Raw genomic sequence first — 19,384 nt, forward strand, 5'->3', positions numbered from 1 at the left:
CCTGGTGGGGGAGAGCGGAGCGGTGCGACCGGCAGCCCTCTAGGGGGAGATCACCAGACGACCACGGGACGGCAGGAAGCGCAGCGTGCTTCAGGAGGCGCAATACCAGGGGGCGATCGGCCAGGTGGTCGGGAGCGGACGCCGCTGCATGACAGGCGGAGCTTTGGTGCTGACCCCCTTAGTTGGAAGGGGAAGCGGTGTGCCACGGGCAGCTGAACTCGGACCTGAGGAGGCGATTGGCAGCGGCACGAAGAGACATGGTGGATCGCCAATTACGGTATCTGGCTGGAGGGTGTCACCTGGAGGAATCGACCTGGTTGCTGGGCTGTGCACACCCGAGCTTCTGCTATTTAGCAAAGAGAGGAGATTAAAGGCCATCATAGATCGACACCACCTATCGTGACCTCCCGCTGCAGGCTGGTGGTGGGGACCCGGTGGACGGCTGAGCCACGAAGGTGAGAGAGGTCCTGGAGGTCGGGATTTCCCTGCACGAGCTGCGGTGACACTGGCCAGAGCGCGAACTCATTCTACCAGCAGGGAGGAGATTTGGCCATCGCATGACTGAGGCGGGGCTGGTTGGAAGACAGTGTAGCCAACAGGTGGTGTTCCCTTGCAGACCAGTGGGAAACTGCGGAAACTGAGGTACCATCATTGAGGGGGGAGCTGGCTCCCGGGACATCCTGAACAGGAGACTGGCGAGACCCCATTTTTGACTGACTGCCCAGGCGGACGCAGCTGGGGTGTAAAGTGTGCGGCCCTTATACCTGTGGAGGGCGCCTGGAGGAGCTGGGCCTCTGCAGTCAGTACGGACGACGGGGTCCGGGGCTGCAGCATGAGGAAACCGCGCAAGGCGCCTGGAATGGCCCCGGTCGAGCAAGCCGAAGACGTGCCGGAGACCCAGGAACAGGGCTTAACCAGGGGCCCGAGCCCAGGGCTACAACAGCAGCAGATGGATCAGATCCTCAAGGCCATAATGAACACGAGGGACGCGCTGCATCAAGACATCAAGCAGGTGTCGACCGGCCTGGGATTGCTGAGGGTGGACCACGACAAGCTCGCTGATCGTGTCAAGAACACTGAACTGGTGCTGGAAAAGCTGGAGCCAGCCCAAAAGGTGACAGATGCTGCGATGGATGACCTACTGCGTAGAGTACACCAACTGGAGAAGAGGGCTGAGGATGTGGAAGGGCGCAACAGGCGCAATAACATTCGGGTGGAAGGATTGCCTGAAAAAGTCAAGGGGAGTGGCATGGTATCATATATGGAAACCTGGCTGCGGGATGTGGTTGTCCCTGAGGTCTTGACACGCTTTTACACACTGGAGAGAGTTCACCGAGTGCCGGCCTGGCCTCCGGCCCCGGGCCACCCCCCCCCCGGCCTGTGGTTGCGCGCCTGCTGCATTTTAGAGACCGAGATATCATTCTGCGACATGCGAGGGTGTCTGGCCCGTATAAGGTGGACAATGCTTCAGTCTCTCTTTTCCCCGACTATTCCCAGGAGGTTCAACGGAACCGCTTTTCCTTCCTAGCGGTCAAGAGGGCCCTTCTCGATGAGGGAATGCAGTACTCTGCTGTTTCCGGCACGCTTAAAGGTGATGGTAGACGGGACAGCAACCTTTTGTGACACTCCGGAGGACGCCTGGCAGTGGCTGGAACGATACCGGGCGGGCGCGGACGGCGCAAGCAACTGGGATAAAACAGCTGAGGCGCAAACGAAACCACGCAGGAGTAGGCGCAACCGGAAGCGTACATTGAACAAACGATCTCCATCTGTGTCGCAAACAGAGCTGGAGAGACAGGCTGCCCTGCAAGCGGTGTCTGTTATTTCTGGAGTAGCGACGGAGGCTCCACTGGTGGACTCAGGCTCCCAACAGGGGTCGGATGAAGCGGGATCTGGGGGCTCTGAAGGGGACCCAGGAGACCTGCCTCAAGTTACTCCACAGACAGCTGATGGCTTGCTGGATAAGTGAACCTCCTGGATGTTGCGTGGTGTACAGTAAGGGGGCATGCTTGATCTATGACACAGGGCCAGTGGGAGCTCCTGGGGTAACATTTATTGGACAGGTGGGAGGAGCGCTTTCTCCTGAGATAGGGGGGCACGCTGGAGAGGGGGGGGGGCTGGGGGGAGGGGGAGCACATGGGGTGGACACTGCCGGGGTGAGGAGATTAACATGTACGAGATTGGACTGACACGTTGAGGTAGGCTAATTGCTGTCCGGCTCGACTGGTGTAGGGTCACCCCCTCTACCTCACATAAATTGTGAGTCTCTGGTTGTTACCAGAGTGTCCCCGTTAGCGGGGTTTGCGTTTGGATGGGTAACATCTGTTTGACGCCTGTTCTGGGGGAGGGTGGGTGGAAGGCTTGTTGGGGTTGTTTCAAGTTAAGGGGGTTTGTCAGTGTGCCCGCTAGGTTGTGCAGGTTGGGTCCAGCCGTATACTTACATATGGCGACCAGACTTGTACTAAAATGTATTACTTTGAATGTGCGAGGACTTAACTCAATGAGCAAACGATATAAAGTGCATGCATATTTGGTCCGTAGGGGGGTCCAGGTGGCTTTCTTACAGGAAACACACATTAATCAGGCTGAAGGGCAGGCGCTGCAGCGGAGATGGAGGGGGCAACTCTTTTATACCACTTACTCTGCTTACGCCAGGGGGACCTTGATTTGAGTGCGTGCTGGGGTTCCCTTTCAGCCCATGACCACGGTGGTAGACTCGGAAGGAAGGTTTGTGGCAGTGTTAGGACATCTGGACGGCCGAGATGTCACGCTTTGCAGCGTCTATGCTCCGAATTCCGACCAGGCCGCGTTCTTTTCGAGGCTTCTGGGAGGTTGGCGTCCTTCTTGGTGGGTGCAGTGTTTATGGGGGGGGACTTCAATTCAGTTGTAGATGTGGAGTTACATCGTTCCCATCCTCCGCTGGCACAAAGTGGTCTGCAGAGTAGCTAAGGTGCGACGGGATTAGCAGGAGGAGTGGGGCCTCATGGACGCCTGGCGGACGCACCATCCCACAGATAGGGAATATTCGTTCTATTCCGCCCCTCACGACCTTCACGTTCACCTCGATACGGTTCTTTGCACGCCTGGGGCCCAGGAACTCACACATCACAGTGAATACCTGGCGAGAACCATCTCGGATCATAACCCTTGCTTGATCACGGTCCTCTGGTCGCAACAGCAGCAGGCGGTTCCCACATGGCGACTGAACCCGATGGCACTGGGGGACCCGGTGTTTCGTGCGGAGGTCAGGGAAGGCATCGAACACTACTTTCAGGAGAACTGGGACACAGCGACATCTAGGGCACATGAGTGGGATGCCTTCAAGGTTGTGATACGGGGCGTGTGTATCTCGTCCACAGCGGGGGCGTGTCGGACCTTGTTACGCGACATAGAGCGGGAGGAGACCAGCCTGCGCCAAGCGGAGAGAGATAGTCATGTCACTGCCGGCAGTCAGGAGGAGGTGCTGGCGGCGAGGGAGCGGGTGGCAACTCAGGTTGAGAGGCTCCGCTGTTTTGATTACAGAGAATACATGGTTCGTGCACATGCGGAAAGGGACAGGGTGGGGACGCTGCTGGCCTGGCTGGCCAACCCAACTGTCAGGGGCAATCCAATAGTATCACTGGCTACGCCCACGGGAGATCTGGTCCACTCACAGAGAGAGATCAATGACCAATTCCTGGATTATTACACAACACTCTATCAGAGCAGGTTGAAGGTGCCGCCTGATGGTCTAGATACTTTCCTGGAGGAGGCACAGTTACCGCGGTTAGAATCGGAGCAGAGATGCGTTGGGTGCTGTTATTTCTCTGGAGGAGATTAGAGCGGCGATTAAGCACATGGCCAGGAAAAAGACACCGGGGGCGGACGGTTTACCGGTGGAATTTTACGCCCCGTATATTGACCTTCTTGCTCCGCAGTTACACCTGGTGTATGGAGAGGCTTGGGAACTGGGCAGGTTGCCACCATCAGCCAGAGAGGCGATTATAGTGCCGCTACTGAAGAAGGGCGGGTCGCCCACTGCACGGACAGCTCTCAATGCTCACATTGGATTATAAGGTGCTAATCAGAATCTTGGCCACTCAGCTCTCGGACCACATGAGTACACTAGTGCACCCAGATCAGTCGGGTTTCATCCCCACGCGGAACACGGCGACGTGTATACGAAGGCTGGTGCGGGTCATGGGGTTGGAAGGAGAAGGTCCATCGGGTGCGGCGGTGCTATCGGTAGATATCGAAAAAGCGTTCGGTAGTGTGGAGTAGTCATACCTGTTCCATGTGCTTTGCAGCTTCGGACTGGGGATAATTTCATCCATTGGACGCAACTGCTGTACAGCTCCGCTACGGCCAGGGTTCGTACAGGCCGTTCTGTGTCGGCGGCGTGCCCGATGGAGAGGGGTACTCGACAGGGCTGTTCCCTGTCCCCGCTCTTATTTGCACTGGCGATCGAACCATTAGCGGCACGGGCCCGGCAGGCACGACACTACGAGGGGGTGCAGCTGCGTGGTGAAATGCATTATATCTCCTTGTATGCCGATGGCCTCTTGCTATACCTGGCTGACATGGAGTACTCAGTGCGAGGGGCACAACCCCTCCTCCGGGAGTTTGGCTGGCTATCGGGGCTGAAGGTTAATTGGACTAAGACCTGTCTATTCCCATTGACTCCGGATTGCTTCCGGCCCTCGACACTGGAGGGCCTGCGCTGGGAATCGGAGTGCCAGCCATATCTAGGTGTCCGCATCTATCATACCCACTCGGATCTCTACGAGGGAAACATTGTCGGAGCGTTGAGGGGAATTAGAGGCAGCATGGGGTTTTGGCGCACCCTCCCGCTGTCGGTAGCTGGACAGATAGCGTTGCTAAAGATGGTGTTTCTCCCGCGGTTGCTATATTTCTTCCGCACGCTACCGGTGTGGATTCCGACTTCCTTTTTCAGGACGCTGCGATCGATGGGGATAGGGTTCATCTGGGGTTCTGGCAGGAGGCGAGCGGCATTGACCACCCTGCTACGACCACAGGAGGAAGGGGGACTGGCGGTGCCAGGCTTTGAATGGTATTATCTGGTGGCACAGCTGCAATGGCTGACACAGGCGGTGGCGCGCGAGTTTAGAGGTCCTGACAGACCACAGGGCAGAATTATTCCTCGCCACGTCCTGTCCTTTATAGTGCTCAAGCAGAAACTCAGGCTGGATCAACTCACTCTCGAAGAGCGTACTATCCGACAATGCTGGCTGCGTAGCCAAAGACGAGCGGGAATCCCCGTTCCGTACGCGCCGGAGATCCCTCTGGGCATGTGCACCGCCATTCCGCATGGCGGGGATTGGTCGGCACTAAAGGGCTGGGAAGAGTGTGGAGTCCACGTGATAGGGGACTTATATAGGGATGGTGCCTTGTTGCCATTCCGAGAGCTGCAGAGTGCCTTTGATCTACCAAGGGGAGACTTTTTTCTGCATGCTGCCCTAGTGTCGGAAATCCAGAAACAGTGGAGAATGGGCCTGGTGGAACCCCCCACGTCATTGGGCTGTCAATATGTCACGATGGCTGCCGGCACCTTCAAGGCTATCACCTGCTTATACAGGAGATTGGCGCTGGAGGGACTACCGCCCCTGGATAGGTTAAAGGGGCACTGGGAAGAGGACCTCGGCTGGCCGATACCAGAGACGACCTTGCCGCAGCTAGTGCGGAGGGCTTGGAAGGGCACGCGCAATGTCAGGTTTCAATTTGTTCAATATTTCACCAGACTCCCGATTTGGATGTCGTTACACATAACCTCAGAAGGGAGTTAAGTACCGGAGCACAAGGGGTTTATGCCATCACATTGGGGGGATGGAGGAGGGCACACTGACAAGGGGGGTTGGGGGTAGAGGGGGAGGTGGGAGGGGGAGTTAGGTAAGAGATACTGGATATTGAGTACTGTTGATTTGCATTCTGAAGATAGGCCCATCACAGTGATGGTCCTGACTGAACTGTATGATTGTAAGATGACTGAAGAAAAGTTAATAAAAATCTGTTTTAAAAAAAAAACTGTCCTTACTGGATACATTCCATTACAAATATCAGCGTTTCTCCATCTCCGCATTCTACTCTCATGAGTTATTCCCCATAAACCTTGCAATCTACTCCTAGGTCCTCTGAACTCCTCAAACCTTTCTCACTCCAGTTCATGCATCTCATCTTCCCACTCGGTCAATACCTCAAATTGAGTTGGTCTAGGTCTTGGTTAAAGCTTAGTCATCTTTTCTCTTAAATTTCGTAGTACAGCAGAGCTAAAAGAGCCTACTTCTGGGAATGCTAATACACCGTCATTCTTAGTGTATCTAGCCCAATTTTCGAACCATATACATGTATGATAGCCATATTTTGTCATCATGTAAATGCAGGCATTTTAGGTGGAGGAAGCAATTTTCCCACTCTTGTCACTATTTCCTTATCATTCTTAAACACATTCTTTGATTTCTTAAACCATGTAGGGTTTTCCCTTTCTTCTCCATAATAAAACTCAATTTTTTGACGGTTTCCTGACTTTCAAACAATTGCGCACTCTTCCGCAGGATGCTTCGCTGCACTAATGTATCACAGCGCGGTTCACACTAACGCATCAACCAGAATAGAATACGTTCCAATCACCGATGCTTACACAGCCTTTGCTAGTGCACCAATCAGCGCTCACTCCGTTCTAGTAACACGGACCAATCCCAGTGCGACACTTCTGACGTTAGCCCTGCTCCAGCTTCTGCAGCTTCGGCTGACCCCTCCTTTACCACAATTATCGGCACACTGTATTTACACCTTTATACAACTAAAACCAGTTAGTAACCACATAAAACATCTGCATTTGTCTGTTTCGCTAAAACCAAAGTGATAGTTTCCTCAAACTCACAAGTATTCTGTATTTCCAGTAGACAGCGCTTACCTCTTCTCTACCACAGAATTTCAGTTTTGCCGATAAAATAGCACTTCCCTCTACCTTACCCTTCTCTCAAGCTCCGGTATCAACTCTGTTACTCTCCTAGGGCTAAGTTTTATGCAGAGTACATTTGACTCCTGTGCTTAGAGCCAAAATTTTCCAGGTGTCCTTCACTATACAGTCACCACTTTTACACATAAAATGTCCCTAACTTTGTACCACACAACGTTGTTACTACTTTGAAACAGAATATGTGATGTGCGACTTACTTGCCACACTTTCCTCTTCCTGGGCAGAGTAACCAGCTTCCTGCTTCCCAGAAGCCTCAACATTCCGACTACACATAACGTAATACAGACTCAACATATAATGTTAGTCATAATTTCTGTATATAAAAACTCCTATATACTACTACTAATTCTATACATTACTTCTCCAAGTTAACCTATAGCAACCAGACTCCTGCTACCAGGAAAAACTGATCCAGCGCTGCTCCAAACCAAACCTTCAAAAGATCACTATATATCCTAGGAGCTATCACACTTTACTCGTCGATGGGGCCCATAACATCGCGAGTCATTCATTCACGCACATCACCCTGCTCCCAAGATCAGTGAAGAACCAGAGGAGGAGACGCTGGATTAGTGGAGTGTCTTACTTCATCTATTTAATCTGAATTTTATACACTATATACATCTGCAGTTTATTAGATCTTACCATGGTTTTACTCTTAAGAAACATTTAAACACCCCACTGTTTGGTCAATGGATCAGCTAGTAAAAGTTAACTAATGGACAACAAGACCAGCTTAATTCTCAATTTATTTAAATTTTATTAAAGATTTTATCTCCTAGCAAGACATTATTTTATTTAACCCTAATTTGACCACCATTAAAAATTTAAATTCACCTAAAGAAAAAGAAGATTAAATTCAAACCGTTTACATTTATAGCAGAATAGTTCAGAAAAATAAGTCAAAGACATATTACCAATGATATCGGCAATGGAAATCAGAGTTAACGTTGAATGGTTCCCAAATACAGCCTCTCTATTCTTTCTCGATATTCACCTCCCATCAGGACTCCGTCCCCATCAAAAGTTAAAGTCAAGAAAATTTCAAAGTGTTTGCACCATGGAAAAATCAATCAGTCCGACAGCATGCCGAGGTGCAAAAATAAATTCAAAAGCACACTCTCTTCTTTTCTCCAAACGACATCTTTTATACCCTTTTATCCTAACTATCTATCTAAAATTTGAAACTTTTAGGGTCAACGCTCGATTCTTACTGGTCCATTAAAGGGGTGGATGAGGATCACCTCATCTCCTCATTGTCCATACTTCTGCCAAGTCATAGTTCTAATCTTAATAACAGTTCTGATCGTTTATTATTACATTTTTTTCACTTGTGTCCTTTAATTTGTCACTTCACCAAACTCTCCCAGGCTCATGACTCGTACATCTCAATCTTGGCACCATTCTGCTCTTCAGGCCACGCTGACCTTGACCCACGCTGCACAAGCACAGACTGCTTGCACATCTCTCGAGCATAGTTGTGCATACGTAGAAAATCATTGTCTCGGAGTCTCGCAAACCCTTGATTTTTATTTAGGCCGCATGGGCCATAACAGGAACTATTATAGAAACAAACACAATTAAACGTTTGATTTTTAGGTCTCGCCTGTCGATGCGCATGCGCATCGAGCAAGGCGAGAGTATTGGCACTTATCCGCTCTTTATCCACACTGCAAGGAATCGTGGCGATTCCTTGCAGTGCACGAGAAATTTAAGCTCAATGCGCATGCGCATTGAGCTTAAATGCGCGTGCACATGCCCCCAGCCGCCTACTCTCTCTCACAGCCTCCCCCAGCTCCGCCCCCTCACTACTTGATTGCACGGCCGCTAGGCCGTGCCTCCCCTACTCTCCTCCCCCCTCCTCCTCTCCTCCCCTGCCTGCCTGCCGCATTTCTCCTCCCCCCTCCCCTCTCTTCCCTCCGTCTCGTTTGTTTAATTTAACCCGCTCCGCCCCCTCCCCTTCCCGCCGCCTCTCCCTACCCGTCTTTTTGTTTCTTTTCTTGTTTTTATATATTTTTTTATATACAGCGATTGTGAACATGAATAGCAGAGGAATCATCCCTACGGGGCTTTTGTCACCATGCATAAGGTGTCGAAGAATTATTCTAATGCATGTGCAGAGCACACATTTTGTAATAATCTCAAAGAGAAAAAAAAACCTGAACTCAATCGGAGATTGAGGCCTTTTACATGCATTTTTTCCACCAAGCCAAGTTCTGTCAGTGGGCGTCTGAAACAATACGAACAAAAAGAATCTACAGGGCCCAACCCACCTGGTGCACTGCTGTAACCTCTGTCGTGCCGACAAGCAGAGAAAACACCTTCGCATGAAAGGGCTGGCTAGCCTGATTACGTCAATTGCAGCGTAGAATTAAGGTGGTTCACGATTACTCATGATCGAACCATCCTCCTCTTAGTCACCGATGCATTTGGATTACTCAACCCTTCAGTGTTCTTTCCTTGTGCTACTTCCTGTTGTGTGCAGTGTTGTTTTCAGTTCTTTGTACTCAACCGATGTTTAAGGGTAAATCACCTGCTTTGGAACGGATTAAATATAGTACATTTGAGGGAAGGTTGTTTAGGAGGGAGGAGCCCCGTTGTTGTATGGAGGTCGTCCACTGGTAATGATGGCGGCGGGGGTGCAGTTCTTTCCATTACCTTTAGCAGGCGCTTCTCGGGGAGCTGTCATGTTGCTGACCTCAGTCCGCTGATCTGACAAGTCCACTAACAGCCGCCGGCCTTCACAGAAGAATGATGGGTTGGAGACATGCTCCCACCTCGCCGGAACCTGAGGTGACGCAACTTCCTTGCGTTCACACTGAATACCGTAACACAAACCACGCATCCGATGACAATCAACAGAACACCTGACCATAGAAACAGCTATACTACAATACAAGATTAAAACCCAGTCACGGGCGGCTCAGTATTCTTTAGTACATTTGAGATGAGTTACACTAACAATGAATGGGAGAAGATGGAATAGTTATTAAAATTGTCCTGCTGGTTTTATTCTAATATTTCTGTTATTGCTACCGTGCCCTGCGCCTAGGCAGCTGCCTGCACAATCTAACACTCCCCCCCCCCCCACCACCACCACCTCCAATTGGCACAGTCCTCTCACACCCCCAAGAGGCAATTTCCTGTTTGGCTGGGGAAAGGAAAGAGCAGTCGAGCTTCCAGTGATGGCTGACGTGCTCGCACACTCACGGATGGAGTAGAGTAGTGTGCACTTGACTGCAGCATTTCCGGCGTCTGCTTCTCCTGTACTGCTTATGCAAGGTATGTATTGTGCTCAAAGATGCATGAGTGGGTTTACAAGACATGACATAGATGTTATGTCTGCGCTTGCCCTTGCTGGTGTACCTCTCTAATATTTTCCGGACTGTTGATGCTGGATTGTCTTTCTTTTGCTTGTTTGTTTTTACCTTTGATGGTTTTTTTACAAGTGCAGAATGAGGTGTTGTCCTTCCAACTCTAACATAATTAGTCCTGCCTCTCCCTCCGTTGATAGTTTGTTTTTCTTGTGCTTGACTTTCTTTTTAGCTTCTGATCGTCTCCCCCTTGTCCTTGCGTTTTTCACTATGAAATAGTTTCACATTGTGTATATAATAATCTCTTGAAAAAGGCTTGTTATAGCCAAGTGATACCAGCCTGAACGGGTACAGACGGATCCTTCAATAGGAAATTTTACTTGAAATACAGTTTCCAGTCTCGGGTTTATCAAAGGTCCTACCATGTCCATGGGACTTGAGGAAAAGATCACGTGCAAATTAAACAGTAGAGGTTGGGTACTCTGGCCAGAAACCTAGAGCAGACTAATTCATTCATTTATAGTTAAACTGAAAGTGCTGCACCTAGAAGCCATATATAGTATTTCCCACCACTTTCTTCCAAACATCCTCTAGGAGGCAGGATACAAACGGTTAATGTTGCCTGCATAGATTTTAATACGTGAGGAAAGTCTAACACGGCGCCCGATTATTGCCCTTCATATGTTCCCCGACTTTTTTTCTTCATTTCCTCATGTTTGTCAGTTCGCAGTTTTCCCTGCAAAATGACATTATTATTTCTCAGTGCAAGTTGGCACTGAAAGTGGTTGAACTCCTTTCTCGCAATTTTATTTCAACACCACTTGCCTCGCGAATTTGATGGATGTTGGAGATCTTTATTTTCTCACGACATTTTAAAAGGGAAGCAAAAGTCCTGATTTTAATTTGAAAACACAAATGTAAAAAACTCTGCTAACTCCAGGTAGCAATTATGCATTCGCAAGTATTACGAAAAGTTTACTAGAGAGACATTTTGGTTTTGCACATCCCTTATTCAATGCATGACTACACACTCACACTCCCCCTCACTCACCCTCAATGCCTCACCCTCACTCACCCTCAACACCTCACACTCACTCACCCTCACCCTCTCTCACCCTCTACCCTCACTCACCCTCAATACCTCACCCTCACTCACCCTCACTCTCACTCACCCTCACTCTCACTCACCCTCACCCTCACTCACCCTCACTCACCCTCACTCACCCTCACTCACCCTCACTCACCCTCACTCTCACTCACCCTCAACCCCTCACCCTCACTCACCCTCAACCCCTCACTCACCCTCACCCACCCTCACCCTCACTCACCCTCAACCCCTCACCCTCACACAGTGCAATAGGTCTCGAAGCATTTGAGTTAGAGCTTTTAGAAATGTTTATGGCTTTTTTTTTTAATTCTTTAGCATTGGCTACAGGAAACAAAAATGCTAAAGATTTACAAAAAAAAACATAAACAATTCTAAAAGCACTAACTCTAATGCTGCGAGACCTATTGCATTTCCAATGCTTGTTAAGTATAGCCCTTCTGCTTACCTCCCCCCATTCTATATTCACCCTGTTAGTGGTTACCTAGCCTTTTAAGCAACAATTATGCATTGTTTTCTTACCATTCTCCATAATTTCTGCCACAATAATACATCTAGGAAGCATACATGCATAGCTTTTCATTAAATTATAGCATTTCCACACTATATTAGTAATACGGCTTCACATCTCTGTGTGTGTGTGGGGGGGGGGGGCTCTGTGTGTGTGTGGGGGGGGCTCTGTGTGTGGGGCTCTGTGTCTGCTAATACTCTCTACTACTCTCTAATGCTCACCTATTGCCATTGTAAATGACAATACCATTTATTTATGTTTTTTTTTTAAAACAAAAAATGCCATTTGCAATGCCAATAGCTCTAACTTTAACAAAGACGAGACCATTGCATTGTAAATGCTTGCCTGTTCGACTGGGCACGGCTGACAAAATCATGCCAAGCTATTCTAATAGCAGCGAGTTCCATTAAAAGCCCTCTGAAATTTTTTGCAATGTGGCCGCTTTTGCAAGGCTTTTCTCTCATGGACCTTACCTTGTTGGTAGCAATTCACACTCCTCTTAGTTAACGACCTAGAAAGATGCGACGGGTTTTTATTATGTAACCTGCAGTTTTGTTTTTTAAAAAGACTCACTTAATGCCTAATGGTGTAAATGCTCCATGTAGTGTGATTTATGACAAGTTGGTATTTTTTTTACATTTAAAACCATACATGGATTTTCGTAACTTTCTTCTCCCAATATGTCCGCTATGGTGGAGTCAGACTGCTAGCTTTGATTAGATATGTGGTCTAGTGATTTCAATGTCTAGCGTTTCCTACGTGACATGGAGGCCATCGGTACACAGTTGCAGGCTATGTCTGTACTGGGGTGGGGAGGCTTCAAATGTGACAGCCGATCTAAGTGCTAGAACCATACCCCCGCAACAATGCACAACATAAAGTAATTTAGCAATCTATACGAGGTCGCTAGCCTACAGGGCCGTCACCCTGTGATTAGGAGCGCAGTCCTACGTCAGTTGTGGTGGCTGTGGTGTAGTCCTTTCTCACTTTCTATTAAAAAACTGAAATAAGTACACTAAAGAAGAAGAGACGCGGACGTTTTGGCGCTGTGGTGAGATTACTGTACAGGTGAGAGCGTGCTATGGCTATGATAAGTAATCAGTGTACAGGTGAGAGGAAGCAGGACAGTTATAAGGTTTCCAACCGCACTCTGCACCGATACGACTGTCACTGCACATGTGATTTGGCAGAGGGCAGCCATGCTATTGGTGCGATGCCACTGGGCAGCAACGGTATAGGACGGATCAGAGGGTAATGCTACTTCCTGCTTAGATGAAAAGTAATCGGAAAGTTACTTTGCTTGTAAGATGCCGCACAGCAGGGCTTTAAGTGAGCTAAAGAAATAGGAGGGGCCCTCTAAAAGAGGCGTGGCCCGTGTAACTAGGTGCGTGTTTCAAACAAATTTGCTGTTATGGTTAAGGACATGAATACAGGGCAATGCTCCATATCAATGTCTGTTCTTAATTTTATGTCAAGACTCGAAGCTCCTATTATAATTTCTAATCTTTCTTTTATTTCTATAGCAGCAGTCAAGAACGTTGAAACTACAAATCCCAAGAGGCTTAGCAACAGTCTAGACTATGGGAACAAAAAACGGAATCATTACCATAACCAAAAGTATCACAATACTATGTTAGGGTGACAGAATTTTAAAGCAAAAAACTATAATTTTACATCAAGCGAACGCACAGAATGACAGCGCACCTCCGCAGAAAATTACAAAATAGGCAGTAAGAACATATATTAGATGCAATTTTTAAACCCAGTAGCTTGCCTGTGAATTAAATGGCTTTCTTGGAACAACTGCTAACTATCCCCACTTAGTAAAACATTAAAAAAACTCCCCCCGTTTTTAGTCGACCCTCTCCAAAAACCGGGACATGAGATACATTTCTCGAAATCTACCCGGACAGCTGGTGAAAAACCGGGGCCGTCCTGGCAAATCCGGGACGCCTGGTCACCCTATACTATGTATAATACCACACTTGTCTGCAAACAGTCCTCTTTTTTTGCTGCTCACAGTCGAAATAAGTACATTATTTATTCCCTTTATGGTATTTACTTCGAGCATGGGCAGCGCATGCGCTACTCTGTGAGGCATTGAGGTATGGCGTAGAAGCTCCCCCCATCTTTTCAATTGGTTCCTGTTACTGTCCTTTTCAAAATCGTTGCTTTGTGTTTGTGAATAGGCTTAGTAATCCCTCCTTGGAACCGCCTTGCCTGCATTTGTAACCTCCCACAATGACTGGACTTTTTACTTGTTTTACACAGTCCACTTTAGCTAGTTGATGAGCATTATTTTCTTTAATGATCTTTCCTATATTTTCCCCGACCTCGCAGCACGCCGCCACCTTTTATATTGCTATTAGTCATGTGTTTTTTCATTTCCAGCACGGTCCGCTTTCACTATAGCGGCTGCGCTTATTTATTTCTTTAATTTACAGCGTGACCGCTTTCACTTTAGCGTCTGCGCTACAAAAGCCTTATTTATTTTTACACATTGTGTAAACGCGTCCAATACGCGCTTTCACATTAATGTTGACTGCGCACTTTTCACTAGACGCTGTTCTTTGTAACCTGAATACTACGAGCACTGTCTAAAGAAAGGGGCGTGGCCACCAATAAAGTGGCCTCGCATTTGCGAGAGTTTGAGCTATTAGCATTAGAAATGACAATGCCTTTTAACAATGTGTTGCTTTGAAAAACACATAAATAAAAGCATTATCATTTACAATGCCAATAGCTTACAATCTCGCAATTGAGAGACCTATTGCATTGAAAATGCTTTTTCTGTAGTTGTCATTAGCACACATTGTTTATTGGTAGGCTATGGTACCTTGTTCTGGGTCGAGTGCTCGATGCGACTGCGTGCGCTGTGCTGCTCTCTGCATCTTACCGGCTCCTCGTCTTCCATTTTCTATTGCCCTTCTACCTCTCTCCGTGCTGAGTGCTGTGCCAGTCTTGGCTTTATTTGAGGCTTTAATTTGGGCAAAGGAACTTTCCTTCAGCTTCTCTTCTCAGCAGAGATGGTTTCCTTCGCCGTTTCAACACGCAACGTCACAACAAAGGGAAAGGCTTTATGGCCCGCCTTCCCTCATCGCTATTGCTGCCTTTTTTTGGCGCGTTCACCCTCTGAGGCAGTGTTTTGGTGCTTCACTCCGCCCTTGGGTTTCTTTGGCAATTTTAACCTTTTTTGAGCCTGAAGTTTGTGAAAATTGAGTATTCACTATGGAGTTAGACAGCTTTCCATTAGTTAATGAGGAAAATGATGAAGGGTAAGCATTTGAAAACAAATTAAATTATTTTATTAATTCCTCAGTTGAACAAGCCGCTGTGGCCTTTATTGACCAGGTGACAAAAAATATTGAAACTCTGTAATGACAATTATGTCAAAGACACTGGTGGCCCGTTCTGCGGGGTAAAGCCGAAAACGCAAAATGCTGTCTTTTTTTTGTGTGCAATATGCTGTCTTTAACTATAAAAAAAGAAACACACATCTATTCCACTTCCTGAAATTGTACTTATGAGCAGTGATGTTTCCTCTCACCAAAACGTGGACATCATTCCTCCTAGGCTTCCTACGAAGGAGGGGAATTCCAAAACTTATTTTAACCACATCCGCGCTAGTTGAATTCCCCTCCTGTGCTGCCATTCCATAAATCCCATTATTCATGACGAGCTGGGCTCGTCATCAGTGTGCGAGGAGGCTACACCTTGACGAGTCCAGCTCGTCATGAGCCTGGAAGGGGTTAAGTGCAAAACATAAGGTCTCCTAATAAAACTGGACCCAAAGCTAGTGAATCTGATAACTCTTGATCCAGGTAACAAGGAAGATGGTCTTCTTTTTGGGGACTCCTTTATCAAGGACCTTAGCCGTTATGTTACTTCGTTTTCATCTATTGATAAGGCCCAACAATCTCTGAAAAAAGTATTTTCTCACAGTAAATTTCTTCAATTTCAGTGGCAGGGACAAACTTACCAACTCTCTTCACTTCACTTTGGTCTTTCTTCTGCGCCATGCGGCTTTATAAAAGTAATAGAACAGTGGTTGCGTACCTCAGGTCTCTAGAGATCAGACTGATAATTTACCTGGACGATATACTGCTCATGAATCAAAATATTCAGATTCTTCATTCCTATCTTCATCTCACTTGTTCTCTGCTATAATTGTTGGGTTTTTGGTAAACACAGAAAAATCTATAATGATTCCCACTCAGCAGATAGAGTTTCTAGGTTTGCTTGTGAGCTCTTCAAGTTCTACTCTTCACCTTCCTCAACAAAAAGTAAAAGCTGTCAAAAGCGACCTTCTTCACATACTTTGCAGTTCCCAAATGTCCCTCAGATCATTAGTGAGGGTGGTAGGTTTCCTGTCATCTTCCATCCAGGCCATCTTTACGGGTCCACTTCTTTACCCGGCCCTTCTATGTCTCAAGATTCATCACCTGAGAAACGTCCTTGCTTATTCTGATTCTATCAGCATCGATGCAGAGCCCCGTCTAGAACTTTAATGGTAGATCGATCATTTAGACCCCTGGAAGGGCTGGAGTATCTTCGCATCAGCTCTGATCTTGTATTAAAATCACATGCAGGTCGAGCGAGCTGGGGCGACCGCTGTGGTTCAATATCGACTGGAGGTATATTGCCGCTCGAGGAGTCCAAATTGCACATCAACAATTTAGAGATGCTGGCAGGCTCCTTTGCAATCCCAAGTATCGTAAAAGACAGGGTACAGTGCTCCATTCTTTTCGGCATTGACAAATCTCCGCAGTACGTTATATCAATCATTTTGGAGGCACCAAATCCAGACCATTAGCCGACTGGCAAAATGTTTTCAGAAAATCTGCCTACTCAACAAAATCTCGGTTTGAGCAGAATACTTACCAGGCGCTCGAAATTCGATATCAGTCTTGCACTCCTGTCATTTACAGGATTCCAGCAATTGGAGACTTGAAATGAAATGAAATGATTACGCACTTGTGTAGCGCACGACTACCCGTAGGCATCTTGGCGCTTTTACGAATACCGCCGAGGAACCCTTCCTGACCTTTCTCTGTGAGGAGCCCACTCCTGGGCACCCCCAAGGTGAAGTCAGGCATCCTCAGCGTTGTTGGGGCCGTTGTAGAGATTAAGCAAGCTATTGCCCATAGGTGCAGAGTGGGACTCATGATTAGAATAGGCACCGAGGTGAGAATTATCAGGTCCGAGGACCAATCTTTTTTTCAATCTTTTTTCTTCCCTGCTCAACTCCAAGTTACCTTGTTTCTTCTGTTGGCGTCTGGACTCTCTACCTTTAGCTACAGTTGACTTTTTACAAGACTTGTACAATTCCTCCTTTCCTTATGATCAATAGAGTTAGAGTTCTGGCTCAGGATAGACAGCAGAAAGATACTCTGGTGTGGGATGTATGTCGTTACAACGCATGCTTTTTCCACGCATGCCTTTACAACGCAGGTTTTACAACGCAAGTCGTTACGACTTGCGTTGGGGGGCGCTGGATAGTGAATAGTTTAATTTACTATTCCAACTCCAGTCCCTGTGGATAGTTGGGAAGGTTTTGGATTGTTAATTAAACTATTCCCTATCTTACAGCGCCCTCCAGCGCAAGTCGTTGTAACGACTTGCATTGTAAATCCTGCGTTGTAAAGGTACTGCGTGGAAAAAGTTTTGTTGTAAAGGATGTTCCCCTGGTGACAGTGGTCCCGTTCTGGTAATCTCAGGTATGGTTTCCTCCCCTTCTCAAACTATCAGTAGACTTTCCTGTCTTTCTCCCGTCCTTTCCCAGTCTTCCTCTGGATCCTTTGGGCAACCCTTACAACCCAGAGCTCGACAACTCCCTCACTCTCTCTACATGGAAAATTGCAGGCCCAACCTATCTATCAATTTCATTTTGCCAGAAGCTGCAGTATTCATTAGCAAGTCCTGGTCCCCAGGCACCACTAAAGCTTACAAGTCCGCTTGGGCTTTATGGTCCAGCTGGGAAAACGTATCAATCCCTTTTTAGCCTATATAATTTACATTGTCGATTTCTTATCAGCTGAAGCCAGTGGAGGTAAATCATACAGAACCATCAACTTGTACAGAGCAGCAATCTCCATGAACCATCCCTATATTAATGGTAAACAGGTGGGATCACAGCTACTCATTTGTTTCATTTTGAAGGAGAATATTTTTCTATTAGTACTCTACCAAAGTATAACAAATTGTTGGATGTTAATGTTGTTTTGAATTTGTTTATTTCCTGGCCTGACAATGCAAACCTTCCTCTAAAAGTGCTTTCTGCAAAACGTACTATGTTTTTAGGGCTCGCCTGCTGTGCGCATGTGCACAGCTGGAAGCTCTATAGGGGCTTATCCAGTGTTTAACCACCACTGGCGATTCCACTGGCGATTCCTTTGAGTGCATGTGCTTTTTAGGTCATTGCGCAAGCGCAAGCCCTAGGCGAGCCCTAAAAAGCGCGTGCACAATGCCACCAGCCGCCTGCCTGCCTGCCTCGCATTACCACATCAAAGGCAGCCCTCCAAGCGCATTTGTCACCACCTAATTATTCACGGCCGGCCGGCCGTACTTTCAGTTTCACGGCCGGAGGCCGTGTCTCCTTTTAAAACCTGTTTAACTTGTTTCTTTGAGGTATAAAGAAATTAGAGACAGGCGTTTTATTTAGGGATTGTAGACTTTCATGCATGCTGATTACCCATTCCGGGGACAGTTCCATTTCTATTTTCCACCTACCTTAACAATTGATAAATCAGCATCTCTAACCAACAGAATGCAGGGGCTATTCGGGAGATTTCTCTGTAGAGAGCAGGGCAGAGAAAGCCAAGTAGGGCTATGTCTTCCCGCCTTTCCCGCGCATGTGAAGGGGCACAGACGTCAAACACCATGCCTTTGAAATGCACCAACCTTTCATTAAATCTCAGATCCCTTAAAAGCAGAGGCCGATACCGCACGTTTTCCCTCCAGCTTGCCATGTGTCTTGCATTTCCGCCTCGTTTCTGGTGCTTTCTGTTTGTTCTTCCCAGTCAATAACCGCCGCCTGCCATTAGAAGGCTGTAAAGTATTCCATGTGCCATTAAGGCGTCCGAGGGTCTTTGAATGCTGAGTGCACGCATCCGCCTCTTTCATTCCAAACTCAGCTGTGACTCCAGCGCCCTAGTGACAGCTCCAATCTCTCGAACGAGTGTATTTGCATCGTAATCGTCACACCGAAAATATCTGCACACAAGGAAGGAAGATGGAAAAGCTACCAGGTTACAATGTCAAAGACACACAACTCCCTCGAGATTCGGGTTTTAGCACGAGCTCGGAGTGTGGAGTAGAGTTGTGTGTGAGTGTGCTCCCCAAACATATTGCATCATAATTTGCACGAAGCACACCTGCAGCTCAATTTCTGTGTCACCCTCCCGTATCAAGGCATTTTTAGGTCTCGGCTTCGAGACCTATTGTGACTGAGTTCACTCGCAACGGAGCCAGAGCGGTGA

The 19,384-nt window shown here is 47.6% G+C and overlaps 1 protein-coding gene across 1 annotated transcript in view; it reads left to right on the forward strand.

Annotated features, from left to right (window-relative positions):
• The first annotated feature begins 12,872 nt into the window (after positions 1-12,872).
• Positions 12,873-19,384, forward strand: part of LOC147692048 (uncharacterized) — a 55,683-nt gene continuing 49,171 nt past the window's right edge. The window contains exon 1 of the mRNA XM_086938356.1: positions 12,873-12,974. The gene's annotated coding sequence lies outside the window, so the exon portion shown is untranslated. The remainder of the gene's footprint in view (positions 12,975-19,384) is intronic.

This window comes from Lissotriton vulgaris, chromosome 9 (genome assembly GCF_964263255.1).
Source record: "Lissotriton vulgaris chromosome 9, aLisVul1.2, whole genome shotgun sequence".
In the NCBI taxonomy this organism is placed as follows: domain Eukaryota; kingdom Metazoa; phylum Chordata; class Amphibia; order Caudata; family Salamandridae; genus Lissotriton; species Lissotriton vulgaris.